We start from the raw sequence: 25724 nt of genomic DNA, 5'->3' as shown, positions 1-25724 counted from the left end.
CTACATTCTTCGATAAAATGGCATGGGGTGCATCCCTGGGTCTGGAAGATTGTTGAGAATGCTGGTCACCTGACTTGGGGTGAAATGCACATAGTGTAATGGTGGTGCCTCTATCTGCCCCTGCATTCTTGGTGCCTGTGAGTTTCTTTTTCTAGTACTGGACAGCATGTATGATGTTCCCTCCTCATCTTCATCAGAGGAATAGTTGTGATAGCGTGTGCTTGGGTCATACACTGGCTGATTTTGGACTTAGAAGTTGCCTTTTTATATGAGGATGTCTCCCCCTTGCTGAAGCATAGGCTTATAGTTCTATGTTGGTGTGAATGTAGGCAGCTCTGACTGGTGCTGAAGTTGCACATTATCAACAGATGGTGACGTCAGTCCTCCCCCCTCTGCACCCAGGGCTGAGCTGTCTGCTGCCTGATGTGTCGGGGGCTGCCCACTGCATTGTGTGTAGGGGGATTTTCACCTTCTTTCTCACAACTGGCAATGGCTGGTTTGTGCCAGGGGTGAAGTGGTGCCTTGTGCCGTGAGCACCACATTGTTTGAATTGGTATTGGCCCAGCAGAAGAAGAAGAAGAAAGAGGAAGAAGAGGAAGGAGGAGGGGTTGATGCAAGGTGTATAGGAGGAGGAGGTGAGTGAAGGAGGAAAGAGGTGTGGAGAAGGAGAATGAGGAGATAGAGAGAGATAGAAAGGTGTGGTAAAGAGAAAGGAGGAGAATCAGGGTGTGCAGAAGGAGGTGGAGAGAGAGAAGAAGAAGAAACAGGAGGAGAAGATAGGTGTGGTGGGGGAGTGGAGAAGGAGAAGAGAGAGAGGGTGAGTAAAAAAGGAGGAAAGAGGTGTGAAGAAGAAGGAGAAGGAGGAGTAGAGAGGATGTGGAGGAGAGAGATAGAGAGAGAGGGAGAGAGAGAAAAAAAGTGTGGAGAAATAGGAGAGGAAAGGAGAGTGAGAGAGGAGAGAAAGAGTGACAGAGAAAAAGGAGGATAGAGAAGAACAACAAGAACAATAGAGAGGAGCAATGATGCCTTCTCCCTGTAGGGAGGGACGGGGCGTGCCACATACTGTGCTAAAATAACTCCCTATACCATGGATTCTGCTGAGAGCAGACTGCACATGCCCAATGTATGGGGAGGCGCTGATGGCTTAATACTAGGGTTGAGCGAAACGGATCGGACAAATTCAAAAATCGCCGACTTTCGGCAAAGTCGGGTTTCATGAAACCCGACCCGATCCTAGTGTGGGATCGGCCATGCGATCGCCGATCTGCGAGCCAAAGTCACGTTTAATATGACGCGTTTAGCGCCATTTTTCAGCAGAGGACGCAGAGTGTGGGCAGCGTGATGACATAGGTCTCGGTCCCCACCATCTTAGAGAAGGGCATGACAGTGATTGGCTTGCTTTCTGCGGCATCACAGGGGCTATAAAGGGGCGTGCACGCCGACCGCCATCTTTCTTCTGCCGATCGTAGCATAGGGAGAGATTGCTGCAACTTCATCAGAAGAAGGGATATAGTTAGGGAGGGAATATTAACCCCCAAACTGCTTCTGCTGTAGCGATTTCCACTGTCCAACACCACCTTTTTTTTGCAGGGACAGTGGAGGCTATATTTTTGTGCATCAGCTCTGTAGCTTATTAGGCTGCCTTATAAGGCTCCCTGATAGCTGCATTGCTGTTTGCACGCTACTGTGCAAACCAACTGCTTTTTTAAAAGCAAAAATCCTGTTGCTCCTTTCTGCACAGTTATCTTGTTTATTTGTCCACACTTTTGTGTGCAGCAGTCCTTTTTATTGCTGCCATACTTGTCCTGAGATCATTGTGGGGAGATTGAAATTGTACTAAAATCCTTGTATTTTTTCATATATCTTCCAGCCACTTTCTGCCACTTACATTGTGTTGTTTTATACACTGGCCTTAGTTTTGGTTCAGTCTCCCAAAAAAAAGGGAGATTCAAATTCTCACAAAGTGGATATACTTCAGTCCTGTTAGTTTGTCGTATATCAGCCAGCCACTTTCTGCCACTTACATTGCGTTGTTTTATACACTGGGCCTGAGTTTTGGTTCAGTCTCCAAAAAAAAAAGGGAGATTCAAATTCTCAACAAGTTTGTATACACCTTCTACCTTGTTTTACAGTACCATATAACGGTTGTTATTTTGGTTAGATTTTCCAAAAAATGAGGAAGTCTGGTGGAAGAGCCCATGGGCGTAGGTTGCCAGCTGGTACTGATGGTGGTGGTGCATCTGGTGGCAGTGGCAAAAGCACAATAGCACCTAAGACTGGAGGTGTTGAGCCAGCGTCATCGTCTGGCTACAAAAGGCCTCGAAGGGTCCCTTATCTGGGAGTAGGAAAACAGCTTTTAAAGCCGGAGCAGCAGGAAAAAGTTTTGGCTTTCCTTGGTGACTCAGCCTCTAGCTCTTTCGCCTCCTAGTCAGAAAGTTCCAAATATAAAAGCAGCGAGTCGTCAGTGGATGCTCCCGGTCAGGAACAAGACGTTTCCTTGTGTCCTTCACCCAAACCAAAAGGATGCGTCAGGCGACACTACAGGTTACTCCATGGAGCTCTTTACACATACCATGCCTGGGTTAGAAAGGGAAATTGTTAACTGCCCATTACAAGATGAATCAGACATGGAGTGCACTGATGTACAGCCACAGCTAGATTATTATGCTGTTCCATTGACTCAGATCACTACATTGCCTTTGCAGTGTACTGAGCCAGAATCTGACCCTGATGAGACTATGGTGCCCTGTCCCAAACGCTATAGCACCTTACACGGTGACACAGAGGAAAGTGCACATGACATTGAAGAGGAGGTGATAGATGACCCAGTTGTTGACCCAGATTGGCAGCCATTGGGGGAAGAGGGTGCCGCTGCCAGTAGCTCAGAAGCAGAGGAGGATGATCCGCAGCAGCCATCTACATCGCAACAACTGTCATCTGGCAGGCCCGTATCAGGCCAAAAATGTTTGTCAAAAACAAAAAACGTTTTAGGTAGCGTGGCCATCTGGTGAAAGTAGCACAGCGTGCAATGCCTGAAAAGGTATTCCATAGTAGGAAGAGTGTAGTGTGGCAATTTTTTAACCAAGATCCGAATGATCAGTGCAAAGTTATCTGTAAGAAATGCTCAAAGACCTTTAGCAGAGGGAAGAATCTTCAAAAGACCGCATGTCAAAGACCGCATTGCCCATGCACTGAGGCAATCGGTCAGTGGAAAGGTGCACCTCACAAGAGATGCATGGACCAGTAGGCATGGCCAGGGATGTTACGTGTCCATCACGGCGCACTGGGTTAATGTGGTGGATGCAGGGTCCACAGGGGACAGCCATAGTGGGACAGTCCTGCCTAGCCCACAGTCTAGGAAACAGTTAACTATAGGCATTCGCCACCCCTCCTCCTCCTCCAGAAGCGAAAGCTCGTCCACAGAGCGCAGTCGCATGACCACTCCATCCACAGCTGCCAGTGTTGCACACGAGGTGTCCCATTATCGAACAGCTAGTGGTAAGTGTCAGCAGGCTGTGTTACAAATGAAGTGTTTGGGCGACAACAGACACACCGCGGAAGTACTGGCCGAGTACTTGCAGCAACAAACTCAGTCATGGCTGGGCAGTGTACATCTTGAGGCAGGCAAGGTAGTCAGTGATAACTGAAGGAATTTTATGGCTGCCATAGCCCTTTCAGAACTGAAACACATACCTTGCCTGGCTCACACCTTGAACCTGGTGGTGCAGTGCTTCCTCAAAAATTATCCGGAGTTACCAGCCCTGCTCCTGAAGGTGCGAAGACTTTGCTCGCACATCCGCCGGTCGCCCGTACACTTCAGCCGTATGCTGAACCATCCCCAGCACCGCCTAATAATCGACGTTGCAACAAGGTGGAACTCCACATTGCACATGGTTCAGAGGCTTTGCGAACAGAGGCGTGCTGTAATTAATTTGTGGGAGGATACACATACACGGGCAGGCTCTTGGATGGCAGACATGGAGTTGTCTGGTGTGCAGTGGTCGAAGCTACAAGACCTCTGTCAAGTCCTTCAGTGTTTTGAGGAATGCACACGGCTGATAAGTGCAGACGACGCCATCATAAGCATGAGCATCCCACTAATGCGTCTGCTGATGCAAAGTTTGATGCACATTAAGGAGCAGGCATCTGCAGCCGAGGAGGAGGGAAGCCTTGATGACAGTCAACCATTGTCTGCTCAGGTAACTCTCCTGGACGAGGTGGCAGACGAAGAGGAGGAGGAGGGTGATGGGGATGAATATAGATGGGAGGAGGATGCTTCTCAGGGGGCAATAGAAACTGGTGGCATTGCAAGGTCAGGTACAGGGTTTTTGCGGGACACGTCATGTTGATTTGCAAGAAAGTGCTCCTCAACCCAGCACAAGCAGTGAATTGACACCTGGAACATTGGCCCACATGGCTGAGTATGCCTTGTGTATCCTAAAAAGGGACCCCCGCATTATCAAAATGATGACCGATGACGATTACTGGTTGGCCTGCCTCCTGGATCCACGATATAAAGGAAAATTACAAAATATCATGCCACATGAGAACCTTGAGCAAATATTGGCTACCAAACAAGCAACTCTTGTAGACCGTTTGGTTCAGGCATTCCCAGCACACAGCGGCGGTGATGGTTCTCACACGAGCCGTAGGGGGCAACATGGCAGAGGTGTTAGAGGTGCACAAATCCGAAGTGGCGTTGGACAGAGGGGTTTTATGACCAGGTTGTGGAGTGATTTCGCAATGACCACTGACACGACAGGTACTGCTGCATCAATTCAAAGTGACAGGAGACAGCATTTGTCCAGTATGGTTACGAACTACTTTTCCTCCCTTATCGATGTTCTCCCTCACAGGTCATTCCCCTTTGATTACTGGGCATCTAAAATAGACACCTGGCCTGAATTGGCAGAATATGTATTACAGGCGCTCGCTTGCCCTGCTGCTAGTGTGCTATCAGAAAGAGTCTTCAGTGCTGCTGGTTCAATACTGACCGAAAAAAGGACACGTCTGGCTACCCAAAATGCTGATGATCTAACCTTCATTGAAATGAACCAATCATGGATTTCAAATTATTTTGCCCCACCTTCCCCTGCTGACACGTAGCTTGCCTGAAAAATGTCTTGCTTTTGGCCTCCTCTTACTGACTTCTCCAATTCCTCCATTTGCAGCTGCTGAATGTCCAGCATAGGCCATTTTTATACCTCCATAAATGGGCTGACTCCCCCCACAGGGCCGTGGTCACCACCTGGCGCAAGCACCCGTGCGAGTGCCGTTTGCCTGGACAGGTGGGTGGGCCCACTCTTGGGCGACGGCACTGGCACAGGGTCCCTCATAGTACAATGAAGTGTCTCTGACGGTGGTGGTGCACAACCAATGTCAGACACACCGTCGTAATATGAGGGGCCCTGTGCCAGTAACACCGCCGCCGCTGTGTTCCCCCACAGCTCGAACAGTGCTCTACCACTTGCAATACTTACCTCTCCCTGCTCCACCACTGTGTAGTCTGTGCTGTTAAATCCTTCAATGGCACTGCCAATACAAATTTGTTGAAATGATAGATGATAGTTAAAATATACAGGGGCCCTGGCCTCTATTTAGACCAGTTAATACTTTGCGCCTACTACCACTGTCTGCTACTCAGCAGAGGAGCCTACCCCTGTACCTAGCTATGCCACCTGTTTATTTATGAACAATTTTTTGGCAGACATTTAGCCCACTTTATTATTTGGGCCTGCTAACTGTGTCTGCCACTCATTACAGTTTTCCTCCACTGAACAAAGCAATGCCGCCTGTTTAGTCCTGTTACCACATTTGAACTGCATTTAGCCTACTTTATTATTTGGGCCTATATCTGTGTTTCCTCCTCATCTTGCCCATTGCCCAGCCACTGCTAGATGAGTCTGCTGGTACATTGACCCAGACCACTACATTCCCCTTGCACTCTACACAGCCAGAATCTGACCCTGCTGAAAGGTTCCCCTTCCCGCATACTATACCACCTTACACGGGGACAAAGAGGAAGGTGCAGATGAAAGTGCAGGTTCCTTCATCAGGTGGGGGGGGCATACTCGTTGGCGATGTCACTGGCACAGGGGCCCTCATAGTACGCAAAAGTGTCTCTGCCAGTGGGAGGTGCCACCCGCCGTCAAACACACCGCCGTACTATGAGGGGCCCTGTGCCAGTGCCAACGAGTAGGCCACCCCTGCTTGCTCAGGATCACAGCACTTGCAAAGTTGAAATACTTACCTCTCCCTGCTCCACCGCCGTGACGTATTCCGCGTTTCCTGGGCCCACGAAAATCTTGAGCCAGCCCTACCCCCCCCACAACTTTAGCCAAATGACCCCCAGTTTTCAATGCCTAACTTAACTTCGCGAAACCCGACTCGATCCAAAAAAAGTAAAAGTCACTCAACTCTAGTCCATCATAAACTGTATGGAGCATTATATGGGGCGTATTTTGTATGGAGCATCTTATGGGGCCCATCATAAACTGTATGGAGCATTATATGGGGCTCCTGATTCAATATGGATATTCAAAAACACTTAACCTACTGATGTCTGAATTAAGTTTACTTTTATTGGTATCTATTTGTATTTTTGACATTTACCGGTAGCTGCTGCATTTCCCACCCTAGGCTTATACTCGAGTCATTAAGTTTTCCCAGTTTTTTGTGCCAAAATTATACTCGGGTCGACTTATACTCGAGCATATACGGTATATATATATATAATACCTGGAACTTTTCAACCTTTTCCCACTTATCATGCTTCAGTGGACAAAAGTCGTGAGCACTGCTACGGGGGTGCACGGGTAGGTTCCCACACCTTAATAACGTAAGTATAAATAAACCCGGCACTCAACTTAAATGCAACTTGAACATTTATTGCGTAGTACCAAAAACGTTGCGACCTTCTTCAGTTACTACAGTATGTACAGAAATGAAAAATAGATAAACCAAAATGAACATAAATTTAGGTGAATTACCTTAAATAAAACAAAACAAAAGTATATACAACTTATGGGATTGGTCATATCTTAAATGAGATGATAGAAAACACGGTGGGGTGCCACACAATAAGCCTAAACCACATTACAGATGTATTACAGTAGAGATAAGAATAGGAGAATGCGCTAGCGTACCGTACTTAGGAGCAATTGCATATCGTTTGATGAGCGGAACTCAATAGGTCCGATAGGAATGCCTGAGGTTACAAAGGGTGCCCGCCGGTATTTACAAAAAGGATGCACTGCATGTCTACGGATGTTGGTAACCAAGATGAAAAAAAGTGCCAAATAGAACCCCAACTGTTTATGTGTTACCTGAGATAAAGGTGCCCTAGTCTTGTGGTGGGCTTAGAGCTGTGAAAAAAAACAGTACCCTGTAACAGACAGTCAACCACTATGGGACTTGTTGGTCATGCGGCGTGGCTCTAAATATCCTATGTTGCGAATAGGTAGCGGTGGTGTATTTACCTGATGGGATCCAGAGCTTGACGCGGTGTCCACCGCTTGTCAGCATGCATGCCCGGGTGGAGGGACACTGAATGAGCGCCCCTTATGTGAGCACCGGAGGATGACCGGAAGTGACGCGCCGGAAGTGCGTCACCATGTTGCCGTGATTGACATGTATGCAATGTCCAGTGGGGAGATGGTCGAAAGTGATAGAAGGCGGGTCTCATGCATAATGTGCAGGTGATTCCTAAAGAAAGGAGGAGATCACTGAAGATACGCAGTGTGTGCTTTTACAGCGCTTAGAGATGTGTGGCAGTGATGATTATTCTTATGGTATCCGTTGTGATGGAAGACACTGGAATAGTTCTGAGGTCTCAATAAAGATGGCTGTAGAGAGATAGACAAATATGTTAGAATCTTACAACTTAGTGACAATTTCTATATACTGTATATATATATATATATATATATATATATATATATATATATATATATGCATATACATAACAGGCATGATAACAGGAACAAGCATGTTAAACATAAGTACAAATATGCCCATGTTAATATACAACAATGACAGGTCAAGCCATAATTTTGATCAAATGTATAAAACAATGTATGAAAAAACAGACCTGGCCAAATGTCACTTAATACAGGACTTATTATGTGAAGGATAAGAGGTCATAATCCCTGTTAAGTCCCTTGGGTTGTACAGTGTCCAGGGTGTGAATCCAGTACGCTTCTCTCCGTTTTAGGGAGGTTAATCTGTCCCCCCCACGTCTAAAGGATGGTATCTGTTCTATAACTTGGAACTTCATCTGGGAGATACTGTGTCCTTTGGATATGAAGTGATGAGGGTTTGGTAAAAGCATGTTGCCACATCTGATTGTCGACTTGTGTTTTGAGACACGCTCCCGGATGGACCGGGTGGTTTCTCCCACATATTAGCATGCCGCAGGGGCACTTTATGAGGTAGACTACATATGTGGAGTACACGTAAAGTAACTACAAGTAAAGTAGTTCTTAATTGGGAAGGATTTACCCGAGCGTGGCTGTTGGAAAGAGCTACCCTTTAAAACGTTGCTGCATTGAGCGCAGTGCAGGCACGGGAAGGTCCCGAGTCTAGGGTTCTGTAGAAAACGTTGTGTCGGTGTACGTTTGTCTGGTCCTAAGTCCGCGCTAACCAATGAGTCCCGGAGGTTACGTGCCCTCCTGAAGCACGGGAGGAATGGTTCCCGGAATTCTGGGATGTTAGGATGGGCAGTGGTAAGTAGGTGCCAATGTTGGCGGATATTTTTATGTAGGATGTATGCGAACGGATGAAAGGAGTGGATAAATGGAATGCGGTTATTTTTCTTGGATCTGTCATCAGTGCGGCTATTGGAAGTGTCCTGGAGAATAGAGTTACTGAGTTGCCCGCCAGGGCAGTGGGGTACTTGATACTGGGTCCGGTCGCGCTTAAAGGGGATGTCACGGTGGCTGCGACAAGGTCCGTGGCCCTGGGCGCCCAATTAAAGGGGAAAGGTCCTTTAAGGGAATTTGTAAAGTTTGTATTCGTGATGCCACCTGTGGTTCTCGGTCAGTAGGTACCAACGCTGCTTAAAGGGGTCCTCTGGGGTGATGTTGCTGCAGCATAGTTGGTGACGTTTCCCACAGGTGAAGTTGGGTCCCCAGGGCTCCCGGTGTGCTGGGCAGAGATGGTGTATGCCGGCAAATAAATGGAGGACAGAGAGTTGTAACGTCCTTACCTGGTTTACTGATGGTAGCAGTCCACAGTCCAGGGTACCAGGAACAGGTGGTGACGTGGTCCGGCCGGCCTGGAGGCAAAGGTGGATCCCTCTCCCTGGTGAGGTCCGTAAGCCTTTGCTACTCGCGCTCATATGTGAGGTCCTTGCTGCCTGTGGCTTCCGTACAAAGTTCTCTCTCTCCTGTCCTTGGACAGTTACCCGTATGGTGGGCAGTGTAAGCCTTTTTATAGGGTCTCTATCATGACCCGGGCTCCTAGTGTACTGCTGCACCTTCAGGTGTGGGTGCGGGCAAATTACATAAAGTCCTATGCCCTCTGGTTCTGCCGTGCGACCTGGAGTACAACACAGCCTCGGGCTCCCAGTGACTGGTTCCTGCTTTTCGCCTCTGAGGGTACCCTGTCACAGTTCCTCTCTGAGCCCCTTTCCTGCTCCTGTTGCTTCTTTCCTCTGATGCTTCACTACATTCAACCCCTCGGCTTCACTTCCTTTCCTGGAGCTGCAGCTCAGTCCTGGCTGCATGGCTCCACTGTCTGCTCTCTACTCCTCTCCCTTTACTGTCTGCTCCAGACTGATCTGTTTGGTCTCCCTGGACCAACTGACTAACTCCTCCTCCAGACCAGAACACTTAAAGCTGGGGAAGCTCCCTGAAGCCGGGTTTTGAGCTCCCCTTCTGGCTTTGATTCAGAATGTGTTGTATGTAGGTGCGTTACCTGGTAAAGGGAATCCTCCTTGCCTCCAAACATGATATTGCCCTCCCCGAAAGGAAGGCAACATCACTGTAACAATTGGTTACCTGAGGTGTTACACAACCAAATGTAAATTTTTGTTGAAGACTCAACAAGTGGAACACAATTGTGAAGTTGAACGAAATTTATTGGTTTTTTAAATTTTTTGTTGAAATTCAAAAATTGAAAAGTGGGGCGTGCAATATTATTCGGCCCCTTTAACTTAATACTTTGTTGCGCCACCTTTTGCTGCGATTACAGCTGCAAGTTGCTTGGGGTATGTCTCTATCAGTTTTGTACATCAAAAGACTGAAATTCTTGCCCACTCTTCCTTGGCAAACAGCTCGAGCTCAGTGAGGTTTGATGGAGATTGTTTGTGAACAGCAGTTTTCAGCTGTTTGGGATCATTGTCTTGTTGGAAGACAAATCTCCGTCCCAGTCTCATGTCTTTTGCAGACTCAAACAGGTTTTCTTCAAGAATGGTCCTGTATTTGGTTCCATTCATCTTTCCATCAATTTTAACCATCTTCCCTGTCCCTGCTGTAGAAAAGCAGGCCCAAACCATCATGCTGCCACCACCATGTTTGACAGTGGGGATAATGTGTTCAGGGTGATGAGCTGTGTTGCCTTTACGCCAAACTTATTGTTTGGCTTTGTTGCCAAAAAGTTCGATTTTGGTTTCATCTGACCAGAGCACCTTCTTCCAGATCTTTGGTGTGTCTCCCAGGTGGCTTGTTGCAAACTTTAAACTACACTTTTTATGGATATCTTTGAGAAATGGCTTTCATCTTGCCTTTCTTCCATAAAGGCCAGATTTGTGCAGTGTACGACTGATTGTTGTCCTATGGACAGACTGTCCCACCTCAGCTGTAGATCTCTGCAGTTCATCCAGAGTGATCATGGGCCTCTTGGCTGCATCTCTGGTCAGTCTTCTCCTTGTTTGAGATGAATGTTTAGAGGGACGGCCGGGTCTTGGTAGATTTGCAGTGGTATGATACTCCTTCCATTTCAATATGATCGCTTGCACAGTGCTTCTTGGGATGTTTAAAGTTTTGGAAATAATTTTGTATCCAAATCTGGCTTTAAACTTCTCCACAACGGTATCACTGACCTGCCTGTTGTGTTCCTTGGTCTTCATGATGCTCTCTGTGCTTCAAACAGAACCCTGAGACTATCACACACATTTATACGGAGACTTAAGTACACACAGGTGGATTATATTTATCATCATTAGGCATTTAGGACAACATTGGATCATTCAGAGATCCACAATGAACTTCTGGAGTGAGTTTGCAGCACTGAAAGTAAAGGGGGCGAGTAATATTGCACACCCCACTTTTCAGTTTTTGAATTTCCACAAAAATTTAAAATAACCAATAAATTTCGTTCAACTTCACAATTGTGTTCCACTTGTTGATTCTTCACCAAAAATTTACATTTGGTATCTTTATGTTTGAAGCATGATATGTGGGACTTAGGAACCACCACTGTTTGACAATCAATTTCACATGCTGTTGTGCAAATGGAATAGACAACAGATGGAAATTATTGGCAATTATCAAGACCTGCTCAATAAAGGAGTGGTTCTGCAGGTGGGGACCACAGACCACTTCTCAGTACCAATGCTTTCTGGCTGATGTTTTGTCACTTTTGAATGTTGGTTGTGCTTTCACACTCGTGGTAGCATGAGATGGACTCTACAACCCACACAAGTGGCTCAGGTATTGCTGCTCATGTGAAGACAAAAGAAAAAATCCAGCTCACCATAGTTGTAGTCCCTGGAGGCTCGAAGCACGGAAACACTGTGTCAAGGCGTGAGGAATGCAGGAAATAAAAAAATTAAAAATCCAGCTCGACGAGGTGGTGAAAAAGCAAAGTCTTGGTACTTTATTCACTTCATATCAAAAAATAGAGGATAAAACAACAGCACAATATAATTAAAAACACTATCTACGCGTTTCTGGTGACATAGCACCCTTAGTCATGATATGAAGTGAATAAAGTACCAAGACTTTGCTTTTTCACCACCTCGTCGAGCTGGATTTTTTTTTTTTTATTTCCTGCATTGCTGCTCATACAGGATGACACATCATTGCGAGCTGAGGCAAGAAGGTTTGCTGTGTCTGTCAGCGTAGTGTCCAGAGGCTGGAGGCACTACCAGGAGACAGGCCAGTACACCAGGAGATGTGGAGGGGGCCGTAGGTGGGCAACAATCCAGCAGCAGAACCGCTACCTCAGCCTTTGTGCAAGGAGGAACAAGAGGAACACTGCCAGAACCCTGCAAAATGACCTCCAGCAGACCACAAATGTGCATGTGTCTGCACAAATGGTTAGAAACCGATTCTATGAGGATTGTCTGACTGTCCGATGTCCACAGATGGGGGTTGTGCTCACAGCCCAACACCGTGCAGGATGATTGGCATTTGCGAAAGAACACCAGGATTGGTAAATTCGCCATGGCAACCTGTTCACTTCACAGATGAAAGCAGGTTCACCCTGAGCACATGTGACAGACGTGACAGAGTCTGGAGACTCCGTGGAGAGCGATCTGCTGCCTGCAATATCCTTCAGCATGACCGGTTTGGCAGTGGGTCAGTAATGGTGTGGGGTGGCATTTCTTTGGATGGCCGCACAGCCCTCCATGTGCTCGTCAGAGGTATCCTGACTGCCATTAGGTACCGAGACAAAATCCTCAGACCCCTTGTGAGACCATATGCTGGTGCGGTTGGCCCTGGGTTTCTCCTAATGCAGGACAATGCCTTCACCCCACCCCCTTTCTTCTTGCCTCTCCTTGGACCCCTGGTTGCTAGCCGGCTTCCCCAGCATTCGGCACTGGTTTTTCCACATTAGGTATATTTATTTCCTTGTTCCTTGGCCCAGCTTGCGGGATTATGGAACCTTCTATTATAACTACTGTGCCCATACTCTCAGTGACATTTTTCATCGTTGCATTTATTGTAATTTGGGCTTTTTCCTCCCTGCAATAGATATTACCGTATATACTCGAGTATAAGCCGACCCGAGTATAAGCCGACCCCCCTAATTTTGCAACAAAAAACTGGGAAAACTTATTGACTCGAGTATAAGCCTAGGGTGGAAAATGCAGCAGCTACGGGTATATGTCAAAAATAAAAATAGATACCAATAAAAGTATAATTAAATGAGACATCAGTAGGTTGTGTTTTTGAATATCCATATTGAATCAGGAGCCCCATATAATGCTCCATGCAGTTCTTTATGGGCCCATATAATGCTCCATGCAGTTATGGCCCCATAGATGCCCCATATAATGCTCCATGCAGTTATGGCCCCATAGATGCCCCACATAATACTCCATGCAGTTATGGCCCCCTAGATGCCCCATATAATGCTCCATGCAGTTCTTTATGGCCCCATAGACGCTCCATACAACATTGTGCCACATGTAATGCTGCTGCTGCTGCAATAAAAAAAAATAAATCACATACTCACCTCTCGTCGCTGCCCGCTGCTCCTCAGCGTCCCGTCTCTCCGCACTGACTGTTGACTATTCAGGCAGAGGGCGGCACGCACACTAGTACGTCGTTGCGCCCTCTGACCTGCACAGTCACTGCAAGAAGACGGGGAGACGGAGCGGCGCCCGGCGAATGGAACGCGGACAGGTGAATATGAAATACTCACCTGGTCCCGGCGCTCCTGACGCTGTCCCTGCCTGTTCCATGGTACCGCAGCTTCTTCCTGTAATGAGCGGTCACCGGTACCACTCATTACAGTAATGAATATGCGGCTCTGCCCCTATGGGAGTGGAGTCCATATTCATTACTTTAATGAGCGGTACCACGTGACCGCTGAATAGAGGAAGAGCTGCAGCGAGGGAGACCATGGGACAGGCTGGGACAGCGTTAGGAGCGCCGGGACCAGGTGAGTATGCGACACTGCTCTCTCCCCCTCACCCGCCGACCCCACTGCCGACCATGACTCGAGTATAAGCTGAGAGGGGCACTTTCAGCCCAAAAATTTGGGCTGAAAATCTCGGCTTATACTCGAGTATATACGGTACTTATTGTCTGGGTTTCTCAGTTCCAGTGTTTATCTACAAACTTTCTCCTCATATCACCCCATGTCTGGGTGATATTGGTGTGACACTTGGACATAATTTTCTGGTGGTTATTCTTCATCCAAAAAAGAGAAAAAAATCCAGCTTCCAAAAACTTACAAATTTATTAAGGATAAAAGGCAAAGTCCAGTCCAATCCAATAAATTACATAGTGAAGAGTAGCAAGCAACGCGTTTCGAACAATGGTATGTTCTTTCTCAAAGCCGTGCACACTGGTTATGTTAAACCATACATATGTCCACTCTTTCATGTGCATTATTGGCTAAATCTCTCACTTATTATTATATTGCTTTCAGCATATAATTACATCAGGATCCTTTGGTTATTCTGAAGTCATTTTGAGGATGGGCAAGACATATTATTGATTATATATTTCGGTTTATTGTTTCAATTTATATGTAATATAATTTTTTTTTTGGGGTACTGGTCACAGGTCTTATGTTTAGACCCTTTTTAAATGGTTTTATTGTATGTTTGTCCTTTCTTGAGGTGTAATAAAATTGGCTTTATATATTTTTCATTATTTATTGGTGTGCATACCATTATTAGTCCAGTCTTTTCTTTTCCCTGTTGTACCTCATCAGAGGTATCCTGACTGCCATTAGGTACCGAGATAAAATCCTCAGACCCCTTGTGAGACCATATGCTGGTGCGGTTGGCCCTGGGTTTCTCCTAATGCAGGACAATGCCAGACCTTATGTGGCCGGAGTGTGTCAGCAGTTCCTGCAAGATGTAGGCATTGAAGCTATGGACTGGGCCGCCTGTTCCCCAGACCTGAATTCGATTGAACACATCTGGGACATCATGTCTCACACCATCCACCAACGTCATATTGCACCACAGACTGTCCAGGAGTTGGCGGATGCTTTAGTCCAGGTCTGAGAGGAGGACCCTCAGGAGACCATCCGCCGCCTCATTAGGAGCATGCCCAGGCATTGTAGGGAGGTCATACAGGCACATGGAGGCAACGCACACACAACTGAACATCATTTCCTTGTCTTGAGGCATTTCCACTGAAGTTGGATAAGCCTGTAATTTGATTTTTCACTTTGATTTTGAGTATCATTCCAAATCCAGACCTCCATGGGATATTCATTTTGATTTACATTGATCATTTTTATGATCGCAGCATGCTGTAATTTTTTTCTCAGTCCGATTTCAGCTGAGAAAAAAATCGCAGATGAGATGTAACTCATTGAATAACATTGGTCAGAGTGCAATCCGATTTTTTATCGGATTGCATTCGTCCGTTTAGCTCGCAAATGAGTATGAGCCCTTAATAGTTCAAATGTAATTGGCTAATTCTGAACACAACCACATGCCCACCTATAAGACGGTGTTCACACTTATGCAGCCACGTTATTTTTGTTACTTTTATTCCCTCTCAAAATGATTTCCGTTTCTTTTTCAATGGATTTACATAGTGAAGAGAAGCAAGCAACGCGTTTCGAACAATGGTATGTTCTTTCTCAAAGCCGTGCACACTGGTTATGTTAAACCATACATATGTCCACTCTTTCATGTGCATTATTGGCTAAATCTCTCACTTATTATTATATTGCTTTCAGCATATAATTACATCAGGATCCTTTGGTTATTCTGAAGTCATTTTGAGGATGGGCAAGACATATTATTGATTATATATTTCGGTTTATTGTTTGTTCACTTTATACGAGACATTAAAGGTAAAAATATGATTTGTCTTGGTATGATTTATTTTTCCTTACAAAAAATGGCATTTTAACAGAAGTCTGTAAACTTTTTATATCCACAGTATACATTTAACCCCTTAACAACCGCCGATATGCCTTTTAATGGCAGTAGTTAAGGGTACTTAAACCACAGGGCCGTTAATTAACGGCGCTGTGGAAAAAGTGTATAGCGCCCCCAGAGTCGGATTTTCTCTGGGGTGTCGGTTGCTGGGGGTAGCCGAGACCCCAGAGAACATGATTCGGGTCGGTTTTTACCGAGCCCCGGGTTGTGATCGCCGGTATTAGCCATTTACCGCCATTTAATTTCTCTGTCCTCCGATGTGATCGCACATCAGATGACAGAAAAATAGGGTCCCCTATCCCCCTGGGTACCTCCTGCTGCTCCTCGGCCTTCGTGATTCTCCCCCATGGGCACCGCCATCTTCTTCCGGCACCCAGCAGATCTTGGGGTCTCAGCTTCCGGGGGTAGCAGAGGCCCCCAAAGAACATGATCCAGGTCAGTTTTTACTGACCCCTGTTTTGCGATCGCCGGTATTAACCGTTTACCTGCGACCACACAAAAAAAAGTCCGATGTGCCATTCAATGTCTCTGTCCTCTGATGTGATCGCACATCAGAGGACAGAGAAATAGGGTCCCCGATCCCCCTGATACTTACCAGTGTCTCCCGGTGTCCCTGGGTCCTTCTGCTTCCCCTCACGGCCGCTGGCGTCTTCCTCCGGTAAGAAAATGGTGGGTGCATGCGCAGTGCGCCCGCCAAGATTTGCCGGCCAGCACCTGGCAACAAGAGGAAGATTTTTTCTCTTGTTTAATTTTGGTCAGTGTGATACACCCTATCACAGTGATCAAAATAAAAAAAAGTAAATAAACCCCTCCTTTATCACCCCCTTAGTTAGGAAAAAATAATAAAATTAAAAAAAGTGTTTATTTTCATTTTCCAATTAGGGTTACAGCTGGGCTAAAGTTAGGGTTAGTGTTGGGAGTAAAGTTAGGGTTAGGGTTGGGGCTAAAGTTAGGGTTGTGGCTAAAGTTAGGGTTAGGGCTAGGGTTGGGGCTAAAGTTAGAGTTAGATTTGGGATTAGGGTTAGGGTTTGGATTAGGGTTTGGATTAGGATTAGGGTTGAGATTAGGGTTAGAGTTGGGATTAGGGTTAAGTTTGGCATTAGGGTTAGGCTTGAGATTAGGGTTAGGTTTGGGATTAGGGTTATGGTTAGGGTTGGGATTAGGGTTAGGGGTGTATTGGGATTAGGGTTGGGGGGGCGTGGCCTAGGCAGCAATGGTGTAAGGTGTGCGGTGCCTAAGCTCCTGAGTGACATCGTCTGAAATCAACTCAAACCGTGGAAAAACAGCATCCTTTGGTAAAAATAATTGAGGATATGTTCCTAGTATCTCTCTAAGATAACAGAGAGCCTAAATTTGTGACTTAATTGTCTCTTCTGAGAGAAATTCCTGTCAGCATTTTGAGGCCTGTCAATCTTTGTGACAGGAATCGTCAGCCATTTTTCCTGCCGGTTTTCTCCCTGTTAAATTGACTGTGATTCCTCAGCTTGTCCACCCAGTACTGTGACAACCCACCTGACAACAGAGGAACCCCTGGAATTAACGGGTCACAGTGTTTATTACCTTCACCCTGACACCGGCCCGGCTAATTAGAGAAGTACCAGCTCTCCGGGCGCCATCTTAGAAAATCGTCATCTGACACAATAGGAGTATTTACCGCCCCGCCCATCTCTATACAGCACCAAGCCTCCCCGAACTGAAAGGCGGAGGCAGAAAAGAACAATTAAGGATTCAGGGAGGATCAGGTGAAGTGACGGACAGCGCTTCACGCCACCTCCGACACTCCCCTGGACTTCGCATCATAGGAGAAAACAAGACGCCGCCATTTTATTGGTGGTCAGCGGCGGACCAGGCGACACGCACGACCGGCTCCTGTTAAAGCTGCGCCGGACAACACAAGCTGGACCCGATCAGCTGCAAATCTACTCAGCGGTAAGTTCCAGCTCCTGGCTGGGAAAGTCCCTGCACCGGAAGACGACAACGCGGCAACACAAGCTGAGGACTCAGACAGCCGGCCGGACTGCTTCAGCGCCATTTCTGGAGGTGGTGAGTTCCAGCTTATGCTGGATGCTGCATCACAGGGGGTAGAGAGATTAACGGAGACCGACGGTCCGGAACGCCGTTGGCTCTGAAGATCCTGCGAGATCCAGTAGTAAGAAGAAGAGACTACAACACAACTAATCCTGCTGACGACTAGTTAGGAGCCTGAAGGGCTTTTAATGCAAAAGAGCTATAACCTAATTTCTCTGGCAGGATCAACCCCAGGTGAATAGTATTAGTTTACACACCCCTCTGTATCTCTGCATAGTCATAACTACTGCCTGCCTATATAGTACCTTCTCTCTCCTAATTATATTCTTAGGGTTATTGTAATAAGCAACCCTTTGTCTCTTACTTCAGAGTTACCAGTAGACAATTCTGACTAATCCTCCCTAAAATTCTTCCACGACAACATATAAATCAGTCTATATAACTCCAACTTTGCTGGGAGATTTAGAGTGTGGGCAACCCTCCTACCCTATTCTGTGACTGTCTTAGTTACTACTATCTGAACTCTAGAGCACGGATCGGGGATAATTATGAGTAAATCCTCGGCCAAACCCCAATTCTCAAACATGGCCTCATCAAATTCTCAAAAAGCCCAAAAATTTAAAGGGGTAGGGCGAAATACATCAAAAGACTTGATAACTAAAACAAGTCCCAATAGGTCCAGGTCCCCACTAAAAGATGAGGAAGAATCAGACCACAAAAAACTCTCTAACCGCAATGAAGTAAAACAATCCTCCCCCACTACTATTATAGAGATGGATTCATCTACCTCTTTAAAGAGGAAAATTCCAGAGGTTATAGCCAAAAAATACACTACTCCACATGACTCATCTGACGAGGTCTCAGAAACCTCTCCTAACTTGAGCCCAGCTAAATCCAAGCAAAAAATAAGTAACCCAAACATAGACGATACCCAGGGATTTGACCTGAATTCTGTGGGGATTCTTATATCTAAATTGACAGGGAAAATGGACAAATTCGAAAATAGTATGGATGAAAAATTTGATAAACAAAATAAATTACTAGAAGACTCATTGTCCCTCCTCAGCAAAAGGATGGACAGGTTTGAGGACAGAATTAAAAAAATAGAAGAGAGGCCAGATCTAACCTCTAAAATAAACAAAGACATAACAAAAGAGTTGCACAAGCTGAAGCTCAAGGAAGCGGATTTAGAAGATCGAAATCGCAGAAACAATATTAAAATTAGGGGCATCCCCGAGACCATAGGCCCAAACAAACTGGAGGAATTTACCAAAAAATTATTCAGGAAAATTATTCCCTCCCTAACGGAGCAAGAGCTAGAAATTGACAGAATACATAGGCTGTGAAAACCGCCCACCATCCCTAAAGACCTACCCAGAGACATACTCATGAGAGTGCACTTCTTCAAAACAAAAGAAAGAATCCAAAATTACTTTAGAGAAAATAAACATTTCCCTGAGCCATTTGAAAAACTAAAAATATATGCTGACCTCTCCAAAGAAACGATTGAAGGGAGGAAAACTTTTCAAAGCATTACCATACCTCTCAGGGACAATGAAATCTCCTATAAGTGGGGATTCCCACTCAAGTTAATAGTCAACTACAAAGGCAACTTTATCGTTCTTAATTCTCCAGAAGAAGGCAGAGACTTCTTGCACTCCATCAGTATTCCTCTTCAACCACGACATAAGGATCGCCTTGACTCTGATGGTAAAACATGAAGAGTTTTTGATCAAGTTTATTGTTTACTTAAATGGGAAACTATCCCGATAAGAAGCTAATACCTATCTTTGGTCGTTCTTGTTAATGTTACATGGGTATAAGTTCAACAACCAAGAAGGTGTTGCTTGGGAGCTAGTAACACGAACTGTTCCCCCCAACAGGTGAAGTCAGGTTCACCGCAGTGGACCACTTCAAGTGGACATTTCAGTTTACTGTTTATTGTTCTTACTTTTATTTAAAGTATATAGGTTTGTTAATCCTCACAGGTTTGCTTATACACAATGAGTTTAAAATTATTATCTTACAACGTAAGAGGTTTAAATAGTCCACACAAAAGACACACCCTTTGGAGAGAACTAATTAAAAGCCATGCCGATATAATTTGTATACAGGAATCCAAATTTAAACACACAGACAACCCAAAATTTTCGCATAAAAACTTCCCACATATCTACAAGTCTGACAACACAAAAAAGAAAGCTGGCGTGGTCACCATCATCAAAGGAACTATCTCATTTGAATTTCTAGAGGAGATCAAAGATGCTAAAGGGAGATTTCATATTCTTGTTTGTTCTCTGAATAACCAGATTTGCACAATCGTTAATATCCACGCCCCCAACATGGGTCAAATAGCTTTCCTAAACAAAGTAAATAAAAAAGTCATATCAGTCAAGAGAGGTGCCATGATTTGGTTGGGAGACTTTAATATGGTTCCGAATGCAAATATGGATTCCTCCAACCCAAATAGATACAGACCACACACTTGGATACATCAAAATGAATTATTTGACATCTTTCGGTGCCTAAACACCACTTCAATTGAATTCTCCCATTTCTCTGACCCTCATCAATCAGCGTCACGAATTGACTTAATCCTATCAGATATCTTTACACTCCCCAAGATCCATAGAATTACTATAGAAAGGAAAACCTTCTCGGACCACTCCCCAGTTTCAGCGGAAATTCAAATTGGCCATACGATTAATAAAAATCCACTATGGAAATGTGACGCTAACCTATTACACCACCCTGATCATAGATCAATAATAGAAAAATCACTAACAAATTATTTCACAGAAAACTCACCTACCGAAACAACCCCATTCACCCATTGGTGCGCCCATAAAGCGGTCATAAGGGGCATCATGATCCAAATCTCTGCAAAAAGGAAAAGAATGTTTAGGATCCAGATTGAGGATATTCAAAATAAAATAAAAGATAAGGAAAGCGAACAACTAAATTCAAACCCCCCATCTACTCAAATTAAAACAGAGCTACTAAAACTCAGGCAGGAGCTCAAGAAAATCATTTTTTCATCATACCACACCATGGTCAAAATTTCCAAAATGAAGCAGTATTCCTCAATTAATAAGCCAACGCGATACATGACTAATAGAATGAAAAAGATAAGACAAGTAAACAGGATCACCAAAATACAAACAAAAAATTGTACAACGGTATCTCATCCCCAAGATATAGCCAACTCCTTCGCAGATTATTACAGCAAATTGTATAATTTACATTCCCAACCCTCCACCCCACTTCCCAATATTTCTGACATTGAAAAATTCTTGACCTCAATTAGCCTTCCAAAATTGACCCTTGGTGATTTAGAAAACCTAACCTCCCCTTTTTCCCTAGAAGAAATAGAAAGAACCATTCTTCAACTCAAGGACTTTAAATCGCCAGGCCCAGATGGTTTCGGAAACAAATATTATAAAACCTTCACCAAATTACTCTCCCCACATCTACAAAACCTTTTTAATATAGCTAGTTCCTCAGGTAAATTCCCAGCAGAAATGTTAGAATCGACAATTATTTTAATTCCCAAACACAATTCGGACTTAACCCTTGTTAATAATTACAGGCCAATTTCCTTAATCAATACAGATCTGAAAATTTACTCCAAGCTAATTGCAAATAGGCTCAAATCCTATTTGCCGTTATTGGTTCATGGGGACCAAATGGGTTTTATAACAGGTCGTCAAGCGCCAGATGGTACTAGAAGACTTATCAACTCAATTAAATTGATTCATTCCTCTAAAGTGCCATCTGTAATTATTACTCTAGACGCCGAAAAGGCTTTTGACCGATTAAATTGGCTTTATTTAACATCAGTACTTCAAAAATTTGGGTTTAATGAAAAATATATCAACAGCGTAATGGCACTCTATTCAAAACCAACAGCCAAAATTTATGCAAACAATTACTCCTCTACACCATTTAACATTTCAAATGGTACACGACAAGGGTGCCCTTTATCTCCGCTGCTTTTTATTTTATCAATGGAACCACTGGCGCAATCAATTAGGCAAAATAATTCCACAAAAGGTCTACAAACGCGAACACGCCATTATAAGATAGGGCTCTTTGCCGACGACATGATGTTTACCCTGACGGACCCCTATGAATCAGTTTCGGAGCTACAAAAAACCATTCAATTTTTTTCAACTATTACCTTTTTTAAGATAAACGAAAATAAATCCAAAATATTGCCATTTTACTTGACGGAATTAGAAACAAAGAAAATAAAAGATATTGTTTCATTCAGTTGGTCGGAAGGAGACCTAGACTATCTAGGTACAATCATTTCAAAAAACTTAGACACATTAATGAAGAAAAACTTGAACAAACTCTTGGAAAATATAAACAAAGACCTGGGTTTCCTCGGTACTAAAGACCTCTCATGGTGGGGCAGAGTATTGGCAACTAAAATTTTTATCGTCCCAAAAATCTCTTATATACTGAGAACACTTCCCCTAAAAATCAACACTTCCTACCTGACTAGCTTCCAATCAACAATAAATACGTTTATTTGGAATAAAAAAAGGGCCCGCATTTCCACAAACATTCTATATAAATGCAAGGAATTTGGGGGCATAGGCTTACCAAACATTACAGCTTTATATCTATCGAATTTAATAAAACAAAGCCAGTATTGGTTCATGAAAGAAGATCCTCCGAATTGGCTTGACCTTGAATTTGAACTTAACCATAGGAAATCTCCCAAAGAATTGGTTTTTGACCATATTCTCAACAGACCTTATAAGGCCTACGCCCATCACCCTATCTTTTCTCCCATTATATATGCCTGGAATAAATTGTCCAAACGAAAGAGAGGCTCCAACAGGAAAGTCCTCCTCCAAAATACCCCTATAGAGATTATCATGCTTACCCAAAATATTAACCCCTCCCCCATATGGAGAGACAATGGGATTCAAAAATTAAATGATATCCATGATGGGGTTAAATTTCTCACCTTCAGCTCTATTAAACAAAAATTTAAAATACCCTCCTCAGCCTTTTTCCCTTACATGGTACTAAAGGACCAAGCTCAAAAATTCATTACAAACAAACCAAAAATATCTGAAGCAACTATTAATTTACTAAAAAAAACCACACACAATTTATTTTGGAGTAACAAGCAAATATATCGGTGGTTTAACAATGACACACAATTTAATAAGTTAGCTCATATGATAAAATGGGAAGGGGATCTGAATGTAACGTTCACTCTAGAACAGTGGGAAAATGCAATCCACTTTACTTATGCATCAAACATCTGCATGACACTGAAAGAGGCCTACTATAAAATAATAACAAGATGGTACTACACTCCGGCTCGCCTTTCTCATCTGCCGTCAGGAGGATCTCCATTATGCTGGAGAGAATGTGGAGAGCGTGGAAGTTTGCTACATGTGTTTTGGTCATGCCCCCGGGTAAAACCCTTATGGAGGCAAGCCATAAAATTAATTAACAAATTATTAACAGGTAATATTATAGTTACCCCTGCAATGGCCTTGTTGTCCCTGAACTGGGAAAAAATAGACACAAATGTGAGATCTCTTATCATCCATATCTGCCTTGTGGTCAAACAAATCATAGCTTTCCATTGGAAGAATCCGATTTTACCGGCTTTTACTGAAATTATAGACCAAATTAACTTACACAAGACATACGAAGAAAACTTCGCAATAGCAAATAATTACTATACGAAACATGATAGGAAATGGAAGAAATGGGTCGAGGTAAACTCCAACCTATCGCATTAAAAGGAAAGATTATGGCTTCTACATACCTGTGAGGATATTACGATTTATTATATGCTATATGCTATTATTATATGCTATTATATGTTACTATATGTTAATCTGTTAAAAAATTGTTAATCATTATCAAATTTTGTTTAAAATGGACAGCGTGTCCACAATGTTGTTCTTACCTTTCCCCAAACTCACCCTCCCCTACCTCCCTCCCTCTCCTTCCCCTATTCCCTTGTGAGCTGACTCCACATGCTAATATTAAATTTCAAAGATATAATAAAATTATTTGAATAAGTATGATCACAGGTTACCTTTCCCCAAACCCATCCCCCCTACCTTCCTCCCTCTCCTTACCCCTATTCCCTTGCGAGCTGACTATATGATTATTTCCACATGCTAATATTAAATTTCAAAGTTATAATAAAAATTATTTGAACACGGGATTAGGGTTGGGATTAGGGTTAGGTTTGGGGTTAGGGTTGGGATTAGGGTTAGGGGTGTGTAGGGGTTAGGGTTGTGATTAGGGATATCTTTAGGGTTAGGGGTGTGTTGGGGTTAGGGTTGGAGTTAGAATTAGGGGGGTTTCCACTGTTTAGGTACATCAGGGGGTCTCCAAACGCGACATGGCTCCACCATTGATTCCAGCCAATTTTGAGTTCAAAAAGTCAAATGGTACTCTCTCCCTTCTGAGCTCTGCCATGCACCCAGTGGTTTACCCCCACATATAGGGCATCAGCGTACTCGGGACAAATTGGACAACAACTTTTGGGGTCCAGTTTCTCCTGTTATCCTTGGGAAAATAAAAAAAAATTGGGGGGCTAAAAAATCATTTTTGTGGAAAAAAAATGATTTTTTATTTTCATGGCTCTGCATTATAAACTTCTGTGAAGCACTTAGGGGTTCAAAGTGCTCACCACACATCTAGATAAGTTCCTTAAGGGGTCTAGTTTCCAAAATGATGTCACTTGTGGGGGGTTTCCACTGTTTAGGTACATCAGGGGCTCTCCAAACACAACATGGCGTCCGATCTCAATTCCAGCCAATTCTGCATTGAAAAAGTCGAACAGTACTCCTTCTCTTCCAAGCTCTGCCGTGCACCCAAACAGTGGTTTACTCCCACATATGAGGTATTGGCGTATTCAGGAGAAATTGCACAACAAATTTTGTGGTTCATTTTCTCTTTTTACACTTGGTGAAAATAAAAAAAAATTGGTTCTGAAGTAAAATGTTTGTAAAAAAAAGTTAAATGTTAATTTTTTCCTTCCACATTGTTTCAGTTCCTGTGAAGCACGTAAAGGGTTAATAAACTTCTTGAATGTGGTTTTGAGCACCTTTAGAGGTGTAGTTTTTAGAATGGTGTCACTTTGGGGTATTTTCTGTCATGTAGGCCCCTCAAAGCAGGGGCTGGCTGGCATTTTTCAGCCTGGGGGGCAATCACAAGGCAGTGGCACTTTAGTTGCGGTGGTCCTTCTTTTCCCTAATAATCTCTGGCCACTGCATAAAAGTAGCAGAGATAACAGGCTTTAAAAACAGGCTGGTTCATAGATATGGGAACAGAATGGAGCTTGCTGCATAGATGTGGTAGCAGAACCAAGCTTACTCCGGAGATATGGGAGCAGAACCGAGCTTACTCCGGAGATATCGGAGCAGAACCGAGCTTACTACTGAGATATGGGAGCAGAACCGAGCTTACTCCAGAGATATGGGAGCAGAACCGAGCTTACCACAGAGATATGGAAGCAGAACCGAGCTTACTCCGGAGATATGGGAGCAGAACGGAGCTTACTGCAGAGATATGGTAGCAGAACCGAGCTTACTTGTCATGAATCCCAATGGCTAGGGATAGCAAGGGACAAGCAAAGTAATACAAAATATCGGACGAGCTCTAGGGTGATGGAACCTGGGCTGACCGCTGCCCTACGCCTGACAAACGCAACTAGAGATAGCCAGGGAGCGAGCCTACGTTGGTTCTAGACGCCACGCACCAGCCTAAGAGCTAACTAGTACTGCAGAGAAAATAAAGACCTCACTTGCCTCCAGAGGAATGAACCCCAAAAGGTATAGTTGCCCCCCACATGTATTGACGGTGAAATGAGAGGAAGGCACACACATAGAGATGATATATATAGGTT

At 44.3% G+C, this 25724-nt stretch overlaps 1 long non-coding RNA gene across 2 annotated transcripts; it reads right to left on the bottom strand.

The window, feature by feature from the left end:
• Positions 1–7294: 7294 nt before the first annotated feature.
• On the bottom strand, positions 7295–23462 carry LOC143809207 (uncharacterized). Of its 2 annotated transcripts, XR_013222147.1 has the most exons (4): positions 23337–23462; positions 20640–20707; positions 19370–19531; positions 7295–7844 (listed from the first exon to the last, which is right to left on the bottom strand). It is a non-coding gene; the product is annotated as an uncharacterized LOC143809207 (long non-coding RNA). The 2 variants fall into 2 exon arrangements; XR_013222146.1 differs by lacking the exon at positions 7295–7844 and having other exon boundaries at positions 19233–19531.
• Positions 23463–25724: the final 2262 nt, after the last annotated feature.

This window comes from Ranitomeya variabilis, chromosome 2, assembly GCF_051348905.1.
Source record: "Ranitomeya variabilis isolate aRanVar5 chromosome 2, aRanVar5.hap1, whole genome shotgun sequence".
In the NCBI taxonomy this organism is placed as follows: Eukaryota; Metazoa; Chordata; class Amphibia; order Anura; family Dendrobatidae; genus Ranitomeya; species Ranitomeya variabilis.
The sequence above is the reverse complement of the archived record's forward strand: the minus strand, read 5'-3'. Positions and strand labels throughout refer to the sequence as shown.